This window comes from Chiloscyllium plagiosum, chromosome 50, assembly GCF_004010195.1.
Source record: "Chiloscyllium plagiosum isolate BGI_BamShark_2017 chromosome 50, ASM401019v2, whole genome shotgun sequence".
Lineage (NCBI taxonomy): Eukaryota > Metazoa > Chordata > Chondrichthyes > Orectolobiformes > Hemiscylliidae > Chiloscyllium > Chiloscyllium plagiosum.
Genome location: NC_057759.1, coordinates 3,594,368 through 3,601,896, shown reverse-complemented (window position 1 = coordinate 3,601,896; position 7,529 = coordinate 3,594,368). Strand labels below are relative to the sequence as shown.

At 45.9% G+C, this 7,529-nt stretch overlaps 1 long non-coding RNA gene across 1 annotated transcript in view; it reads right to left on the bottom strand.

Annotated features, from left to right (window-relative positions):
- Positions 1-1,394, bottom strand: part of LOC122544655 — a 22,851-nt gene extending 21,457 nt beyond the window's left edge. Inside the window, exon 1 of the long non-coding RNA XR_006310416.1 lies at positions 576-1,394. This is a non-coding gene — a long non-coding RNA (uncharacterized LOC122544655). The remainder of the gene's footprint in view (positions 1-575) is intronic.
- Between the last annotated feature and the right edge of the window lie 6,135 nt (positions 1,395-7,529).

Sequence of the window (7,529 nt, the reverse complement as noted above, 5' to 3'; positions counted from 1 at the left end):
CATTGTTGCAGGCACATTTCGTTCTTGCATGTACATTTTAGCTAATACAAAAACAATTATGTATTTCCTTCACATAGTTTTCAGTCTTGTTGACTCAGCTCTTGGCTGAAACAATTATACACTGGTGTGAGTTCACTTACCTTGCATAAGTAAATATGATTGCAGAAGTACCACTACTTTACCTATTATCCCACGTAACGTTAGCATTCATTTCGGGAGGGTTAGAATACAAGAGCAGGGATGTACTACTGACGGTGTATAAGGCTCTGGTCAGACCACATTTGGAACATTGTGACACTACTGATTCAGGTTTTGTGTAGGACTGAAATTATTGACGTGTGAGTTTCGTTTCTCCCAATTACATTTGCCTTCCTAACTGCCAACTGAACCTGCCTGTTAACCTGAAGAGAATCCTGAACTCGGACTCCCAAGTCCCTTTGGGCTTCAGATTTCTGAAACCTTTCCCCATTTAGGAACCAGTTTCCGCCTCCATTCTTCTAATCCCATTGCATACCCTCCCACACTGTCATCCATCTGCCAACCGAACCTTAATAGGATCCTGAACTCGGACTCACCCCCGAGGACCTTGTTTGTGCTTCAGGCCTGGCAGCATCTGTCCAGAGACAGACAGAGAGAAAGCGGAGTCAACGTTTCGAGTCCAGGGCAGCCGTCCTTCGGGAGAGTGGCCTTTGGTCTTGATATGCCGCCGCACGATTTCTTGTTCACTCCCACCTCTCTGTCTCTGTGTATTTGTCATTATTATTGAGTTTGGCGAGTCCCGGAGCCGGCCCTGTTGTTTCTCTCTCCTGAAAGGGTTGTCCCTTTAAAGAGCCTTTCCCCTGAAGCAGCTGCTAACGGTCACTTGGGGCACGAGGCGGCCGTTAACCGCCATCTCGCGCGGGGCCTGAAGCTAAAATGGCGCCGGGGCCACACGGGAAGGAAAAGCGCCGAGGGAGAGCGGACTGTGTCAACATGTCCCGTTCCCGAGGGTCAGGATGGTGGTTATTGGGGGGTGGAGGGGGACAGGAGGGATTCCCCCTCCCAGTAAGGCACCTTGTACAAACCGCGTGGTCTTTTTTTTAATGTATCTCTGTCTCTCTCTCTCTGTTTGCCTGTCTATGACTTGCTTTAACTCTGTCGGTTAATCTCGATGACGCTGTGATTTTGTGCCTCTTTCTGACTCTGTTTCTTTAAAACTCTATGTCCCTCTGTATGTCTATGTTTCTCCCTGCCTCTCTGTGACCCTGTGTCTCTCTCTGACTGTATGGTGGAGTACTGTTTCTTGCTGAACACAACAACAACTCCTGCCTTAGAAAAGTGTCCAACAGTTTGCTTTAATCACAGGCATCCCTGTGTTAGTCCTAGAGCTGATTGCCCACACTGGAAATGAGGTAGTTGAGTTTTTAAGCAACTCTCTACAAATTGACATTATCAGAGCAATGAGATAGCACTGGGGAAAGCATGCAGAGGGAGATTTACCAGGATGTTGCCTTGGGGGCTGGAGAGTTTCAGTGATGGAGAGAGTTTGGACAGACTGGGGTTGTTTTCCTTAGAGGAGAGCAGATTGAGAGTGTGGGGACATGATTAAGATGTATCAAATGATGAGGAGCATAGATAGTGTAGACAGGAAGAAACCTCCTCTTCCCCTTGATGGAGGGATTTCGATTTAAGGTAAGGGGCAGGAAGTTCACAGGGGAATGTGAGGGAAAACATTTTCACTCAATGGGTGATGGAGATCTGGAACTCACTGCCTGTAAGGGTGGGAGAGGCAGAAATCCTGATCACATTGAAGAACGATTTAGATGTGTACTTGCAAACCAAGGCGAGACTCAGATTAAATGGCCTTTTGATGTTTCATCTGTATATTGCTGCAGACATTGGGGCTTGTATTAGGTGAATAGTCAAGATCTTTTCCCCAGGGTAGGGAGTCCAAAACTTGAGGGCATTGTTTTAAGGTGAGAGGGGGAAGATATAAAAGTGACCTGAGGGGTAACGTTTTCAGAGGTTGGTGTGTATTTGGAATGATTGGGTGGTACGGTGGCACAGTGGTTACCACTGCTGCTTCACAGCGCCAGAGACCTGGGTTCAATTCCCGCCTCAGGCGACTGACTGTGTGGAGTTTGCACGTTCTCCCCGTGTCTGCGTGGGTTTCCTCCGGGTGTTCCGGTTTCCTCCCACAGTCACAAAGATGTGCAGGTCAGGTGAATTGGCCATGCTAAATTGCCCGTAGTGTTAGGTATGGGGTAAATGTAGGGGTATGGGTGGGTTGCGCTTCGGCGGGTTGGTGTGGACTTGTTGGGCCGAAGGGCCTGTTTCCACACTAATGTAATGTAATGTAAAAAAAAAATGTAATGAGCTGCCAGAGGAAGTAGTAGAAGTGAGTACAATAACAACCTTTAAGAGAGATTTGGAAAGATACATGGATAGGAAAGGTTTTGACGGATATGGGCCAAACACAAGCAAATGCGGCTAATTCTGTTTGGAGACTTGGTTAGCATGGACGTGGTAGGGCAAAGGGCCTATTTCCGTTCTGTGACCTTACGACTGGGAGTATGGTGTTAGAGAACAGAGAGGTGATTGCTTTTGACTGGCATGGAAGATGTTCAAAGTGGGGTGAGGGATGGGAACAGTGATGATAACCCCAGGATGTTGACAGTAGGTGGGGGTGGGGACAGTGACAGAAACCCCTAGAATGTTGACAGTATGGGGGGGGGGTAGAATCAGTGATGGTAACTCCCAGGATGTTGACAGTGTTGGGGTTGGGGTGGGGGTGGACTGTGACAGTAACCTCCAGGATGTTGACAGTGGGATGGGGGTCTGGAAAGTGATGGTAACTCCCAGGATGTTGAATGTGGTGTGGGGGTGGGGACAGTGACAGTAACCCCCGGGATGTTGAAACTGTGGGGGGGTGGGACAGTGACAGTAATACCATTGAACATCAAGAGGGCAATGGTTGGATAATGTACCATTTGACCATCCATAGTTACACAAATCTGTCGAAGTGTAGATTTTACAACAGATGGAAACTTTGCGACGATGTAAAATCACAGTTGTTTTATTTCTCCTTTCTGTCAGTTATTATCTTGTCATAGAAGATAACATCTGCGAAAAGAAAGACAATTTCAACATCCAATCTTTTATTTCCTCTTTGTCTTGTTTTGTTCCAGTTCCTGTTGCTGGGGTTTTCCTCACCCCCAGAGTCAATAAAATGGAGGCTCCGCTTGGGAATCATCTTGTTTGAGAGTGTGTACTGTGTCAAGGTACAGGACTGTACTTTCAATGGTGCTTTCAAAGGTAAGCCTTAAACAATGCCAGCAGGAATTACAACTTTAGCTCAGACCATTGAAAACTGACCATTGAATCCTTTCAGTCCCAGCACCAAGGCAGATACCTTGTTGCGATCAACAGGGGTTGGAACAATATTTAATGTGACCAGGAATTCCATCAACCTCACAGAGCCAGGTAATTCATTCTTCATATTTGATCTGTGCTCGTTCTTCACTGGGGTCCAGCTGAAGTCTTGGCATGAACACTCTAAAAAGATTGCTTTAGAAGCTCAGCAAGTCGGCAGCATCTGTGGGGGTAAGGGAGAGTGAGAGTAATTCGTCAGATAAGGGAGGCCTCCATAGCGAGAGGATTCAAGTCCAAGTGCAGGGATGTCTCGTTACAAATGGACAAGGTGAGACCACACCCTGGAAAACTGCGCGCAGTTTGGGGTTTCCTTATTTTAGGAATGATATTGTGCCTATGGAGGGAGTGCAGCAAAGTTTTCCCAGAATGATTCCTCGGATGGCAGGACTGACAGATGGAGAGAGACTGGAATGGTTGGGATGATATTCACTGGAGTTTAGAAGAATTAAGGGGGAATCTCCTAGAAACCTATAAATTGAACAAGGACAAGACAGAGTAAGCATGGGGGAGGGTGTTTCCGGTGACCGGGCGGAGAGTCCAGAACCAGGGGGTAACAGTCAGAACGAAATGGAGTGGGACTGAGATGGGGAGAAATATCTTCATGCAGAGAATGGGGCGCCTGTAGAATTCTCTGCCACAGAAAGTAGTCAGGGCCAGAACACTGAATGTTGTTCAGGAAGGAGTTGTACTGAGTTCTTTGGGGTTAAAGAGAGACAGGGGACTGTGTGTTGGGTGATCAGCCATGATCCCTTTATGTGGGCGGTGCAGTTTGGAGGGGCCGAATGGCCTCCACCAAATGGTATTTTTGATGTTTCTCTGTGATTGCCCCATTTCCGCTGACAGGTGGAGGACAAGGGAAGTTTTGCCTCAATATATGAAAGCCGTAACAATGAGAGACAGTAATTTCTAGTCGACAATTGAGAGAGAGTGAGTGCAGAGTGATCTTTTGAGTTTAGCATCGAATAGTTTGGGTTGGATTGGTGGGATGTTATTAATGAGAGAGGCTGCGCAGAAACAATGATGTTACTGCAATGCTGAGGGTTTGGGCGGGATTTTACAGACACGAGTGTTGGCAGGGGGTCAGGGCGACAGGGAACAGGAAACACTGGGGTTGGTATTTGCTGAAGAGATGATGTTATTGACAGGTAATCCCTCTCAGAATCCAGCACAGGCACACAGCACTGAGATGGCAGTACTCATTGTCCCACTGTTTCTGATCCTTTCTCTCCTCACATTGCTTCCCATTAAACTCCGGAATTGGAAACAAGGTGAGTGAGACCTCCAGCAGGTAACACCGGCGATCGTTCTCCAATCTGCACTCGATGTAGGTTTCAAACTAATGTTGCTCACATAGTGTACGAGGGTGTGCGTATGAGAGAGTATGTGTGTGAGTGCGTTTGAGTGAGAGTATGAAAGTGTACATGTCTGTGTGTGTGTGAGAGAGAGAGAGACATATTCTCATTGACACTTACGCATAGTTTCACATGGGCACACACATGGGCACACACACAGTCAGTCAGTCAGTCATGTAGACCACACTTGAGAAGCCGAACACAGTCCAGGGACAATGCAGCCCCTGCTTGACTGGCACCACATCCACTCCATCCACCACCTGTCCTCAGTAGCAGCTACGAGATGCCCTGCAAAAATTCACCAAAGATTCTCAGGCAGCACCTTCCAAACCCACAACCAGGTCCATCTAGAAGGACAAGCACAGCAGATACATGAGAAAACCACGTCCTGCAAGTTTCCCTCTAAGCCACTCACCATCCCAACTTGGAAATATATCAGCCACTCATTTAGTGTCACTGGGTCAAAATCCTGTAGTTCCCTCTCTAATGATATCGTGGGTCTACCTACGGCACAGGGACTGCAGTGGTTCAAGAAGGCAGCTCACTACCTCCTTCTAAAGGGGTCAACGAGAGATGGATAATAAATTCTCGGCCCAGCCAGTGATTTTCACATCCCACCAGTGAATTAAAAAAGAAATAAAGCACTATTTGGAAAAGTGCTTTGTGAGGGTGTGGACAGGCTGAACAAGTAGCAGACGAAATTACTTGGGGAGACATACAAAGTAATGTGCAGTGTTCAGAGGAATAGTCAGCACAGATATAAACTAAAGGTTAAAATTGGAATTATTGTTGTTTGCGCATCAGTCAAAGAATCCAGATTTATTTGATAGCAGGAGAAGCTGAATATTTGCAGTAAAAATTTCCCATGTTCTTTCTCTCTTATTTTCCCCAGCTGATTCTTCCAACAGTTCCCGGTGGCACAGGTAAATTAGTGAGGTGGTTAGCAACTTCAAACAGCATTCAAACACTATTTGAATGGGCTGAAAAATCACTCTGGGTGCAAAGCCAGCAACTTTACATTTGTTAGACAAATTAGAGCAAATGAACTGTTGTGTCTGACAATTTGCAAATCTAAAGCACAACAGTTCAAATTGACGACACACTCACAATTTCTGTTAGACAGTGAACTGAGCGTTGGTCAGTCCCATTAGCGGTGAGGTTATCCATTGCAGTTGGAAGAATTAAAAAAGGGAACTTATCATCTGAATAGGAGAGAAAGTTCAAAAATATCAGTGCACAGGCTACAGCAGGTCACAAGGAAGACATTTATTGCGAAAGGAATGGAGTATGGAAGTAGGTAATTGTTACTGCAACTGTACAAGGGATTGGGGTTTCCACATCCGAATACTGCAGACAATTTTGGTCTCATTACTTGAGGAGGGATGTAGTTGAATTGGAGGAAGTTCAAAGGAGATCACCGAATTGATTGCCCAGATGAAAGTTTAGTCTTATGAGAAGAGACTGGTACAATTTTGATCTCTTTACTTGAGGACAGATGCAGTTTATACTGGAGGTAGTTCAGAGGAGATTCACTCAATCATTTCCAGAGATGAAGGGTTTGTCTTAGATGAGAGATTGAGCAGTTTCTCTGGGGTTTATAAGAGAGGAGATCTAACTGAGGGTTATAAGATGCTAAAAGGGGTATTGACAAAGGAGTTGGAGAGAGGATATTTGCTCATGTGGGAGAATATAGAACAAGAGGTTATCATTTGAGGGTAAGGGGCTGGGCAGACTGAATACAGAGGGAATGAATTCTCTCAAATGAGGACAGGGTTGTAAATCTGTGGGATCACTCCTCCCAACCCCCACACTGCATAAATTGGAGGAGGAGACAGACAGGTTATTAATCAGTGATGGCTCAGAGGGAGTGTTTGCAGGAAAGTGGAGTTGAGGCTGAGATGGGATCAGCTGCAATCATATGGAATAGTGGAGCAGGTTCCTGATGGACCAAATGGACTCAACCTGATCCTAGCCTGCATGTTCTTGTGGACATAGAACATAGAACATAGAAAAATACAGGGCAGTACAGGCCCTTTGGCCCTCGATGTTGCGCCGATCCAAGCCCACTTAACATACACTAGCCCACTACCCTCCATATGCCCATCCAATGCCCGTTTAAATGCCCATAAAGAGGGAGAGTCCACCACTGCTGCTGGCAGGGCATTCCATGAACTCACGACTCGCTGAGTAAAGAATCTACCCCTAACATCTGTCCTATACCTACCACCCCTTAATTTAAAGTTATTCCCCCTTCTCCATACGTGGAAAAAGGTTCTCATGGTCCATGTTCTCATGGAGTTATATTATTATTTAGCAAAACTACTAGGAGGGAGAAAATCAAGTTTGATTTAACAAAATAGGTTTTAATTCATGAACATTGGAAAATAAAGACAAAAGTGATTCAACACAAATTTGGTGAAGGTTGTTGGTTGAAAGAAACAAAAAGACAATACAAAGTAGGGGGTAAAATTCTAAACGGGGTGCAAGAGCAGAGGAATTTGGGGGTATATATCCACAGATCAGTGAAGGCGGCGTAACAGGGGCGAGAGCAGTGAATAAAACACACAGCATCCTCGGCTTTATTAATAGGGGCATAGAGTCCAAGAACAAGGAGGTGGTGATGAAGTTGTAAAAGACACCTGTGGACCTCAGCTGGAGTGTCAGAGAGAGAGGGAAGAGAGTGATAACTGCTAGATGGTGGTTCAACCTGAGGGTTACCATGCCTCTCATAAGGGGATGAGCGGAGGAGGACAGTCCTTCATGGTA